The 12,744-nt window shown below is 43.2% G+C and overlaps 1 protein-coding gene across 3 annotated transcripts in view; it reads right to left on the bottom strand.

Moving 5' to 3' along the window:
- Positions 1–4,693: 4,693 nt before the first annotated feature.
- The window catches only part of MCPH1 (microcephalin 1), a 228,000-nt gene continuing 219,949 nt past the window's right edge, over positions 4,694–12,744 (bottom strand). For 2 of the 3 annotated variants that reach the window (XR_009530785.1, XR_009530787.1), the window contains one exon: positions 4,694–5,080. The gene's annotated coding sequence lies outside the window, so the exon portion shown is untranslated. Of the gene's footprint in view, positions 5,081–5,501; positions 5,594–12,744 lie in introns of those variants that run through there. The other variant, XR_009530786.1, reaches the window with a different exon arrangement.

The following is a 12,744-nucleotide window of genomic DNA, read 5'->3' as shown; positions in this document are numbered from 1 at the left end:
TTAAGGACCTGTGTTTTATGAGGGTAGTTACCTGAACGTGGCGGGCATTAGTAACCATTTTAAAAATCCGTCATTACCAGTCCATTGGACATTCTCAGAGCTGCAGTTAGGGACTCCGTGTTCAAACCCCAGTCCTTCCATCCACTGGTGGAATATCACCAAAAAACAGAGTATCCACAGTTAAGAGTACAAGTCCCACAGTCCCTAATCCACAATTCCCAAATCCAAAGGCACTAAAATAGTTTTTTTTGAATTAGAGGCAAAATTTGACCTGAACACACAAGATGATCAATAGTTTTCTGTCCCACTCAATGTGGTATGTGTCATGGAAGAAATGTGAGGTTACAGGCTGCTGCCCCTGAGTGCCTGAGTTGGGGGGTGACGTCACATGCATCACAGTCCTCGCTGGCAGGGGCGGGGGGGCCTCGGGTAGCTGACAGTGATGGGAGTTAAGAGAGCAAGAGGTTTGTTGGGGGGTAACTCCCGAGAAAAATAAAAATGGGAGGAAGCAGGATTCGTAAGGAGCGCTTGCAGACGCAGCTGTGACAGGTCAGGAGGAAGGAAGAGAGGATGCAGGAGAGGCCTCAGATGCTGCAGGTGGGGACGGAGGCTCTGGAGCCCGGGTGCCTGTTAGGGGTCTTATATTAGCAGAATTAGCCAGGCCCCTGATGCCCGCTGGGCCCGATCCTGGCCTGGGGATGACCACTCAGGAAGAGAGTGGCCTTGGCTTGGCTTGAAAACTGAGGTGGATCTTTTTTTTTTTTTTCGGTACGCGGGCCTCTCACTGCTGTGGCCTCTCCCGTTGCAGAGCACAGGCTCTGGACGCATAGGCTCAGCGGCCATGGCTCACAAGCCCAGCCGCTCCGCGGCATGTGGGATCTTCCCAGACCGGGCTACGAACCCGTGTCCCCTGCATTGGCAGGCGGACTCTCAACCACTGCGCCACCAGGGAAGCCCTGAGGTGGATCTTTAAGGCACTAACAGCAGTCAGCTAACGGTATTCATTCCAGCTGAGCAGAAGATTCTTTCTTTAAAAAAAAAAAAAAAATTATTTATTTTTGGCTGCACTGAGTCTTTGTTGCTGCACGTGGGCTTTTCTCTAGTTGTGGCCAACGGGAGCTACTCATCTTCATTGTGGTGCGCGGGCTTCTCATTGCAGTGGCTTCTCTTGTTGCAGAGCACAGGCTCTAGGCTCACGGGCTCAGTAGTTGTGGCTTGTGGGCTCTAGAGCGCGGGCTCAATAGTTGTGGCGCACGGGCTTAGTTGCTCCACGGCATGTGGGATCTTCCCAGACCAGGGCTTGAACCCGTGTACCCTGCATTGGCAGGCGGATTCTTAACCACTGCACTGCCAGGGAAGTCCTAGAAGATTCTTTCTTAAAGTGGGATCCGAGAGGCACAGCTCCAAGGTTGCCACATAGTTTTTTTTTTAAATAAATTTATTGGTGTGTAATTCATGCATGCACCATAAAAATTTACCCATGGCAAGTGTACTGTTCAACGATTTTAGTAAATGTATACAGTTTTACAACTAAAATCACAATCGAGTTTTAGAATATTTCCATCACTCCAAAATGTCTGCTGTCTATTCCCACTTCTACCCCCAGCAGCAGGAAACCAGTGATCTGTTTGTCTCTATAATTTTATCTTCTCTAGAAATTTTGTCTAAATGGAATCATATGATATGTAGTCTTTTGAGTCTGGCTTCTTTCAACTACCATGTTCTTGGGGTTGGTCCAGGTTGTTGCCTGTATCAGTTGTTTGCTCCTTTTTATTGCTGAGTAGCAATCCATGGTATGGATATAGCACATTTTGTGTATCCATTTATCAGCTGATGGATTGCTTCTAGCTTTTGGCTGGTGTGAATAATGTTGCTGTGAACATTTGTGTACAAGTCCTTGTGCAGGCACATTTTCATTTCTCTTGGGTACATACCTAGGAGTGAAGTTGCTGCGTCATATGGCAAGTGTATGTTTAGTATTTAAACCAAACTGCAGAATGATGCAGCCACCCCAGCAGTGCATGGAGTCCTAGATTCTCCACATGCTGGTCAACTCTTGTATTAGAACTGTCGGCTGCAGCCATTCCCGAGGGTACGTAGTAGCATCTCCTTGTGCTTTTTACTTTGCGTTTCTCTAATGACTAATAATGTTGAGCATCTTTTCATGTGCTTATTAATCATTTCTATATGTTTTTGTGTGAAATGTCTTTTGCCCATTCTTTATCTTCTTGTTAATGAATAGAAGTTCTTTACATAGTCTGGATACAGTTCCTCAGCTATACGCTTCACAAATATATTTCCTAGTCTCTGACTTGTCTTTTAATTTTCTTAATGGTTTCTTTTGAACAGCAAAACTTTTTAAAACTTTGAGGTCCAATTTATGTTTTTATGAATTGTGCCTTTAGTGCCCTACCTAAAAATATCTTTGCCTGACCTTTCAGAAAGATTTCTTGCTATGTTTTCTTCTAGACATTTTATAATTTTAGGTCAGTGGTTCTCAGCTGGGAACGGTTCTGCTCTCCAGGGGAAATTTGGGGACATCTGAAGACAGTCTGGACTGTCGCAACTGGGTGAGGTGTGCTAATGGCATCTAGTAGATAGAGGCCAGCGATGGTGCTAAACATAGTATGATGCCCAGGACAGCCCCTGCAGCACAGAATTATCTGGTCCAAAAATGCCGATAGTGCTGAGGTTGAGAAACCCTAAGTTAGGTTTCTGGTCTATTTGAGTTAATTTTTGCGTATGGTGTGAGGTAGGGATCCATGTGCATTTTCTTTTTGTGCGTGAGGTAAGGACGTAAGTGTGATAAGGATGTGAGTGTGCTTCTTTCTGTTTTGTTTTTTCTTTGTTTTATCCTGCTGCATTGAATTGACTTGGCCCCTTGGTTGAAATCAACTTGACCATAAGTATGAGGATTTATACCTAGAGTCTCTATTCTCTTCCCTTGATCTGTAGTCTACCTTTATGCTAATAAGTTTTGAAATCAGGTAGTATAAATCCCCCAACTTTATTCTTTTTCTAAAGAAATTACTTTTTTCTACTAGGGGTTCTTTGACTTTCATATACATTTTAGCATCAGCTTTTCAAAGTCTATAAAAAAATCTACCTGATATTTTGATGATTACATTGAATTTGTAGATCAATTTGAGGAAAAAAGCCATCTTATCGATATTGAGTCTTCTAATCCATAAACTTGGTATATTTCTCCATTTATTTAGAACTTTAATTTCTCTCAGAAATGTTTCATTAAGTATGCAGATCTTATACTTCTTTTGTTAAATGTATTCCTATTTAGTTTACTTTTACATGATATTGTGACTGGAATTGTATTCTTAATTCTATTTTTGAATTGTTTATTGATAGTATATAGAAATACAATTCAGTTAGCTTTGTATATAGATTTTGTATTCTGTAATCTTGCTAAACATGCTTAATCTACTTTTTTCTTTAATTCCTTATAATTTTCTACATGTAGTATCATGTGATCTGAGAATAGTTTTACTTCTTCATTTCCAGTCTGTATGCCCTTAATTCCTTTCCTGGCCTTCTCTCAGTAGAATCTCTGATATAATGTTGAATAGAAGCAGTGAGAGCCACATACCTCTCAAAATTAAAAAAAAAAGTTCAGAATTCGGAGACACTTTTAGCCCTATGTGTTTTGGGTAAGGGGTTGCAAACCTCTAGTAACTAACTTTTAGGCTTGTTGGCAGGATTAAATGAGGTAATGGAAAATGCTTCAAGCCAGGCACAAATCAGTGTCCTCATAAGAGATTAGCTTTTAGAGAGAATCTCCAGTGGCTCCTGGCAGGCTGGCATCAGGAATCTTAGCTGTGAGGATGCAGGCCTGGGTGGGCACGTGACCTGGGTGGCACTCTGTGGCTGATGTGGCCGTGGGATGGAGTCCTTCGTGGCTCGTCTCCACCGGGAGTCAGCAGTTTTGTCAGCCGCCTCGGGAACTTTCGGTGCGATGGGAGCTCTGCCACAGTCCTGATACCTGAGCCTCAAAGTCGCCAAGCCCAGGAGGCAGTGGGTGTAGTGACATGGAATTTACAAGGCGGGACAAAGGCCTCCGGCCTGCTGAGCTGCACTGAGGCTCAACATTGTTGAGGCAGGAGTATTACGAGGGGACTTGGGGTATACGTTCTATTAACACCAAGAGAAAACCCTTCATTATTTCCACGTGCATCGTTACTGCCCTTTTAGGGCGGTTATCCTAGAAGTTGATGCCTTGTATTTGCTGAGGGACTTGACATTTATTTGAGGTAGAAACAGCAGCTGAGATGAGTGACAGATAAACAACACAGAGGGAACAGTACCATGAGGGCGTCTAACTGGCACCTTCAGCCTTGCTGAGATTTAGCATCTCTCTCCTACACAAGGTGACCAGCCAGCGTGTGTACGATTTGGCCAAATGCCCGTTTCCTGCAGGGGATGGCGAGCATCCTGGAGGCCTGCAGAGGCCCTGGTCTCTTGTGGGTGAGGCTCTCCCTCACCAGAAACCAAGCTTGCAGAAGCGGGGCTACTTTGATGGCACTAATTATCACTAATTGCGGCTCCTCACACCTGTCCTCATTATTTTGAGAAGAATCTCGGGTACATAAGGTGAGAACGGACCAACATCCTTCAAACCTAGTAGATGATATGTTAATAAAGAAACGTAGAAACTCAGGGGGCTCTTTGTTCTCGGTAATAAAACAATGTAATTTCCATCCTTTATTTAACAGTATGGCTCTTCAGTGACAAAGGTTCTGGGACCTCTCAATTATGATCATCACTAGGACACACAGACTGGCTTTAATAGAAAAGGCCCAACAGGGCGGGCCAGTGCTTCTCTGAGCTACAGACTCAGGCATCAGAAAGCCACACGAAGGAGCTTTCTTCACGTGAAAACCACAACACACACAGGCGGCAAACGTGACGGTATAGAAAGGAATCCTTCCTGCGTCCACCCCTCCCCTCACTTGAGCGTCCGAGGACGACGCGGTGGGCTGTTAGCAGCAGCCATGGGTTGAGCGGTATCTCCTTCACGGCAGCAGCGGGCGGTTCTCTGAGGCAAAGACCTTGTGCTGAGTGACTGAGTCTAGAGGAACAGAAGCAGGTTAGCACTGACAATGGCCAGCACATGGTAAGACGACAACCTCATCACAGATACACAAATCATATTTTAAATCGTCAGTGGTCCTGGGCAGCATGGTCCATATGTCCACAGGTCCATATGGCACATGTGGCTATTTAAAATGAAGTAAAATAACATAAATGGTTCAGTTCCTCAGTCACACCAGCCACATCTCAAATGCTCAGTCGTCACGTATCCTATTAGATGTAGCACACACAGGGCATGCCCTTGATGGCAGAACGTTCTAGTAGACAGGAAAGTCTGCCAGTCCACGATGTGGGAGATCCAAATTCTAATCTTTGGTACAAGGCAGAGTATAAATAACCCTATTATTTTTGAGAATCCCATGAAGTGCCCTGGCCCAGGATAAGCCACAGGTGCAGGGGAAGAGGCCAACACAGCTGTGCCTGCAGCCGGCTCCAAGCAGGCCCTTTACTCTTCATGCTGGACGGTTGACTGCTTCCGACCCTTCTTCTGCTGTTAGAATGAGACAGATGTGCAATGGATCGTCAGTGCTGACTGACTGACAATTAAAGTTAACTTATTGATTACTATTATTATCCAGAGGGTGAACAATTACTGTATATTTGAAGGACCTTAAGAAGTCAGGGTGATGAGCAATAGGACATGGAAAGCTGTGATGGTTGTGAGATACAAAGCAGAAAAAATGGGTTTCTTTTATGAATAAAAGAAAAAAAAATAGCTTATCTTAGTTATAGCTCAAGCCAGTGCCCCAGAATTTAATCACAGCCCTCCCACTACAAATGCACTTCCACACAGGCGGTCTGACCTGGTAGCTGAATCTCAGAGGATCAGTAATGTTTGTTATATATATTATATACATTATATAATTATAATTAATAATACATACAATAGAACCTTAACAGTTATTATTGATACCCAGCATACCGCTTAACTCTCTCTACAACACTGAAGTATTATTATGATTTACATTTTAATGTTAGTCCTTTATTCATGATTTGTGTTGCATATATTTTCTGTTTGTTGCTGGCCTTTCGACTTTTCTCGCGCAAACGTTTATTTATATATTCAAATTACATCAATCTTTTATTGTATTTGGATTTTGAATCACAGGTAGAAAGCCTTCCCTATACCTGGTTATAAAATAATTCAGCCATATTTTCTTCCAGGTTTTAAAAAACCTGTTGATTCAATTTTTACATTTAGATTTCTGACAGGATGTCATTTTTGAAAGCCAGAGAAGACTGCCAAAAGGATGATGCACTTTCTTAATTAATCTAAAAATCCAGTATAATCCTCCAATTCCAAATGTTTGTTAAAAAAAAAAACTTGACATGCTTATTCTGAAGTTTATATGGGGGGAAAATGCACGGGAAGACAACTTTGAAAAAGAAGAATGAGAGAGAATTTGACATACTAGATAGTGAAACATACTATAAAATTACGGTAGTAAAACAGGTAATTAGCACAGAATAGATAAATAGATCCATGGAAGAGAACAAACTCCAGAAACCCACCCGTGCATGTGTGGGAGTTTAAGAGCTGATTCAAGGGGGCATTAAAAATCAGTGGAGAGGGCTTCCCTGGTGGCGCAGTGGTTGGGAGTCCGCCTGCTGATGCAGGGGACACGGGTTCGTGCCCCGGTCCGGGAGGATCCCACGTGCTGCGGAGCGGCTGGGTCCGTGAGCCATGGCCGCTGAGCCTGCGCGTCTGGAGCCTGTGCTCCGCAACAGGAGAGGCCACAGCAGTGAGAGGCCCGCGTACCAAAAAATAAATAAATAAATAAAATAAAAATCCATAGAAAACACCATAAACAAACATAAGAGACAGAGAGGATCTTACATTTATCACAAAAGGTTACAGTCCATACTATACAAATATGCTGTAAAACAATGTGGAATAGAGAAACAGCCCAATGTAAAAAACAGGCAAGAGAGAAGAATTGGCCGTTCATGACCTATGAATTCCCCCTCTAGGTACCCATGCTCATGAGTAACTGAGTAATTACGGCATATACATTAAGTAATGAGATCACCAAATATTGAAAATATGGGTAAAGTCTGGTACTGGGGAGGGTCTGGGGAACGGGAATATCCAGGTACTGTTAGTAAGACTGTAAGCTGGTACAGCTGTGTGGATCAAGGTTTAAGGTACACACACCCTAGGGCTCAGTAATTCCTCTTCTATGAATCTATTTTACAGAAATACTCCTGCCTGGGACTGAGCCACACTAATTATAGCTCAAGACAGTCTCTTAAAATTGAATTCAAATCATTCCAATTAGAACACACACACACACACACACACACAAAATTTATAGAAGCAGAAGCAGTGGAAATAACCCCAAATGTCTAATTGTAAGGAGTGTGTAAATTAATCACAGCACCTCCAATGGTTAAAAAGAATGAGGTTACTGTCTGTGTTAAAACGGAATGATCTTCTAGACATAGAGATGGGATAAAAACTCATGAACGAGATGTGATCCTCCTTTTATAGAAAACAAACCCTCAATGCATATGTTTATATACATTTATTTCTATGTAAATACGTGTTAAATCTGAAACACACAGTTCAATTTTTAGTGTCGTTACTTTAGGGAAGGGTAGTAAGATTTGGGGTCTTTATGTATTTCTCTATTGTTTGAATTCTTTGACCATGAAATCAAGCTTCACTGTACATATCCATCCATCCATCCATCCATCGTGGTGGGGAAAAAAGACTGGCTGGAGAAGGGTCCAGTTTTAAATTCAGATAAAACAGAAGCCACAACAAAGCCTGTGGCTGGCTCCTCCCACCTCTTCGATGGTGCTGCCTGAGCAATTAACCCCTTGCACGTGGTGCTGTGCAGAGTGGGACCAGAACACTTGAGAACTGAGTAATAGCTGAGAGCCAGGACAGCTGTGTCCAGGGAGCCCCTCTCGGCTCCAAGTTCCCAGCTGTGAACACATGCACGGAGAGTGATTTCTATCCAAGTTCATTTGGCATCTGAAGACAGCCACGTCCCCAAATTCCAGTGTCACGTCAGGTGCACGATCCTCAAACACCCCATAAAACATGACCAAGAGACAGATGTTAGAGCAATGCCCGACCCAGCCAGCAGAAAGGGAGACAAATAGTACACAAGCAGCTCCCATGAAATTTAAATTGGAAAGAAAAAACCCCAGGTTTTGTTTGTTTGTTTTTCTAACAGAGTTATTCAGCGGGTCTTGGCACACGTATCTGCACACGTTAAAGTTCACTGGCCGTGCTTCTGTGTGCTTGGGATGTGGAATCAACATGCCACCAAAGCTTTTTTTTTTTTTTTAATAGTGGGACAGGCAAGTGGCTTTATTGAACTAAGACTCCAACTGCCAACAGCCAGATGTGGCTAATGGTCCTGTGTGCAGAGTTTGGGGACCCTCAGGGCCCTGCTGGGAGCTTTATCTTGACTTACCAAAATGAGCTATAAATTTTAGGGCTGGGAAACCTCAGTATCTGTGTAGCCAGATATCCATGCATAAGGGGTCACCTCTACTACTCTGCAGAGCGAGGGTCCCCCCCTGAAGTCCTTTCTGATGCTGAGCCCGGCCCGTACTTCTCTCTGGACCCACACCGAGCAAGTCTGTCTCCATCTGCACGTTGTTTCCTCTTAATAAACCAGTCCCTTCTCTGCTGCTTTCACGGATCCTCACCGTTCTCCCGGGGGCTCGGAACCCAAGTCTAGGACTCATCTTCTATTCTCTTTTCTAACACAGCACAGTGTCCAATCTGCCAGCAAGTGCAATGGGCTCCAGAGTTTTTATTTAACATATTAAACAGCTTCACACCATCTCCATCGATAGTACCCTGGTCCTAACCACCATCGTTTATCACCTGAGTCACTGCAAGAGCCTAAGATCACTCTCTCTGCTTCTATTTAAAAATATGTCTTAGAGCCCATTTCCCCTTCTTAAAATCCTTTGACTTCTATTTATTCTTAGAACAAAAACCACACCTCTGACTACTGTCCCCCAGGCCTTGCGTGGTCCAGGCTCTGCTGCTTTCCCCCCGCATCGCTCTGTGCTCTAGACCCACTGCCTCTGCCCACCTCTCATCCTTGACCCTAACTGTTCCCTTAGCTCCACACGAGCTCATCCCTCTGGACCACATTCAGAGCTCAGCTCAAACACAGCTCCTCGGTAAGGAGCCCACCTCAGTGTCTCTCTCCATACTCATACCCTGTTTGCTTCATAGTATTTATCACCATCAGGATTAAAAAGAAATGTCCATCTTTAGAATGTAAGTCCCACGGGAAAAGGGCTGTACCCTTTTGAGAGATGCTCAATAAATACTGCGTAGATGAATGAATGACCTGATGCCATGCAGAATATCTGAAGGAAATAGCCATTCTCAGCATTTTTTTCCTGCTCTGATATTGGGCTGGAGACTTTCACATATCTGATACTTTACCAAGGGTATAGCACGAATTTGCACTGTGTCTTAGACAAGACAGTCTAGTTTATTCCTAGCATGCCAACTTTTCCTTTCTACCCAAGAAACATGACTGAAATGATATTACAGGGCTAGCTTTGAGTTCACTATATTTCTGTTACATTTTATATTTACTACTGGGCATCGGAATACTAATGATTTTAGTAAGTGGATCATAAATAAAGACCAATCTTGCTGAATTGGTTACAACGATTCTCTTAGATTTTTCTAGATACACAACCATATCGTAGGCAAATGAAATGATTTGTCCCTTCCTTTCTAATTCTGATCCTTCGTTTGTGTTTCTTATTTTATCCCCTTGACTAGGAACTCTAGAACACTGCTGAGACACAAGGGTAATAACCATATGTATTTTGTACCTGACTTAAACCTTAAACTAAGATTTTCACCGTTAAATATATGTTGTAGGTTTTTTATAGATACCCTTCATCATGTGAAGAAAGTGCTCTTATTCCTAGCTGATGAAGTGTTTTTTGTTTTTATCATGAGTGGGTATTGGATTTTCTCTAATGCTTTTTAACATCTACTGAGAAAAATCAATGGATTAGGAAAAAAGACTGAATGGTATTTATTTCTACATTCTTTGGTTAAACCCTACCTGACTATATGTTTCTTAACACACTGCTAAATTTAATTTGCAAATATTTTATTTGGGATTTTTTTTTTTTTTTTTTTTTGCAGTACGTGGGCCTCTCACTGTTGTGGCCTCTCCCGTTGCGGAGCACAGGCTCCGGACGCGCAGGCTCAGTGGCCATGGCTCACGGGCTCAGCCGCTCCGCGGCATGTGGGATCTTACCGGACCGGGGCACGAACCTGTGTCCCCTGCATCGGCAGGCAGACTCTCAACCACTGCGCCACCAGGGAAGCCCATTAGGGATTTTTATATCCATATTCACAAACGAGTTTGGGCTAGCCTCGTAAAATGAGATGAATAGCTTTTCTATGCAGTAATGTGTAATGTTTGGTAAAATTTATTGTTAAAACTATCTAGGGGGAGGTGTCTTAAAAACGATTTTCTTGTGGTAAAACAGTCATAACCTAAAATTTACCACTTAAGCCATTTTTAGTGTACAATTCAGTGGCATCAAGTACATGCACAATGCTGTGCAACCATGACCGCTCCTCATTTCCAGAACTTTCTCATAATCCCAAACACGATCTCTGTACCCATTAAACAATAACTCCCCATTCCCATCCCCCCACCTCAGACGCGATTAACCTCTAGTATAATTTCTCTATGAATCTGCCTATTCTAGGTAACTCATAAAAGTGGAATCATACCGTACCTGTCCTTTTGTGACTGGCTTATTTCACTTTAACATAATGTCTTCAAGGTTCATGAATGCTGCAGGTTTAAGAACAGCTTTCCTTTTTAGGGCTGGATAGTATTCTACTGTACCTATGGATCCCATTTTGTTACCCATTCATCTGTTAATGGACACTTGGTTGCTTCTACCTCTTAGCTGTTGTGAACAATACTGCTGTAAACACGGGTGTGTAGATAGTTGAGTCCCTGCTTTCAAATCTGTTGGATATGTATCTGGAATTGGAATCACTAGGTCATATGGTAGGTGTTTTTTTAATTGTTTTGAGGAGCTGCCATTTTACATTTCTGCCAGAGGTTCTACACTCTCCACGGTTTGTTTTGATAATAGCTGTGGCTTTGGGCCTCCCTGGTGGCGCAGTGGTTAAGAGTCCGCCTGCCGATGCAGGGGACGCGGGTTTGTGCCCCGGTCTGGGAGGATCCCATATGCCGCGGAGCGGCTGGGCCCGTGAGCCATGGCCGCTGGGCCTGCACGTCCGGAGCCTGTGCTCGGCAACGGGAGAGGCCACAACAGTGAGAGGCCCGCGTACAGCAAAAAAAAAAAAAAAAAAAAAAAAAAAAGCTGTGGCTTTGATATGCATGTCTCTAATGATTAGTGATGCTGAATATCTTTTCATGGGCTAATGTCGTCACTGGAGAAAGGTCTAATCAACTCCTTTGCCCATTTTTTTACTCAGGTTTTTTTGTCGTTGAGTTGTAAGAGTTCTTTATAGTTTTCGAATATTAACCACTATTATTTCCAAGTAGCTTTTAAGAGCGGTGGTCACCTTTTTTCTTGCATGTGTCCAAGTCACTCGAGACAGAGACGGGCGAGTCAGTCCTTCAGGTCTCCCAGGCAGATGAGAGCAAATAAGGTCTCTGTTCAGGGAGGGGAACTGGGAAACCAAGACTGTCAGGGGTGAGTAAATGGCACAGGACTTTCCTACTGTTGTAAACATGGCTTTACTTGGTTGGGCGTTTGCCTGGTGGCCGTAAACCTTTGATTTTTTTTCCCAGAGCTCCTGAAAAGTTGGTTCAGACGGCTTCTGCTTGTTTTCTCCGTGTTTCTGTGGGGAGACAAGGGCTTGGAGCTTTCCAGTCTGCCATCCTGCTGACATCACTCTGCAGGCGACTTTCATGACGGGTGGTGAGAGGCATACTTCAGATTACAATTCATTTTTTTTTTAACGGTTGAAACTGTTTAGATTTTCTATTTCTTGAATCGATTTTGGTAACATTTTTCTAGAAATTATCCATCTTGCCTATTTTTAAATTTACTAGCATAAAGTTATTCATCATGAGCTCACGATTTTTAGATATCCTTACTGTATCTGTAGTTGTAGCCCCAATTTCATTCTCAGTTTTGTTCATTGGACTCTTTTCTTTTTCAGTCTTTCTAGAATTTTGACATTAAGTTTTCCTCTTCCCCCCCACCCAAAGAACTTTTTCTCCAATTTTTTTCTTTGCTTCAATTTTGTTAATGTTTGAGACTATCTTTATTCTTTCCTTCTCCTACATTCCTCTGTATTGATTTCTTGCTACATATTCATCTTCAAGCACCACAGTTTAAGAAAAATTGATTCAAAAAGTAAAATGAGATAATTTAATCCAATGACTTTTCCCTCTTCCTGCAAATTGGGGAAAGCTTCTTGTGCCTGTGCTTTGACGTGGACATACTGACCTCAGCCCAGCTTGTGGGCTGTCGGGGTCCGTCACACACAGTTTGAGAACCACGGTGGTGGTGGGTGCACGAGTGAAGAGAAGGTGCGGTGACTGAGCAGCACGAGATCTGACTCTTTACAAACGCAGACTCTTGGCTGGGAGGGGGGCGACCAGGCACTCCGGGTCTGCAATTCACCACGTGGCTCTGGCC

The sequence above is a fragment of the Mesoplodon densirostris genome, chromosome 20 (assembly GCF_025265405.1).
Source record: "Mesoplodon densirostris isolate mMesDen1 chromosome 20, mMesDen1 primary haplotype, whole genome shotgun sequence".
NCBI lineage: Eukaryota > Metazoa > Chordata > Mammalia > Artiodactyla > Ziphiidae > Mesoplodon > Mesoplodon densirostris.
The sequence above is the reverse complement of the archived record's forward strand: the minus strand, read 5'-3'. Positions and strand labels throughout refer to the sequence as shown.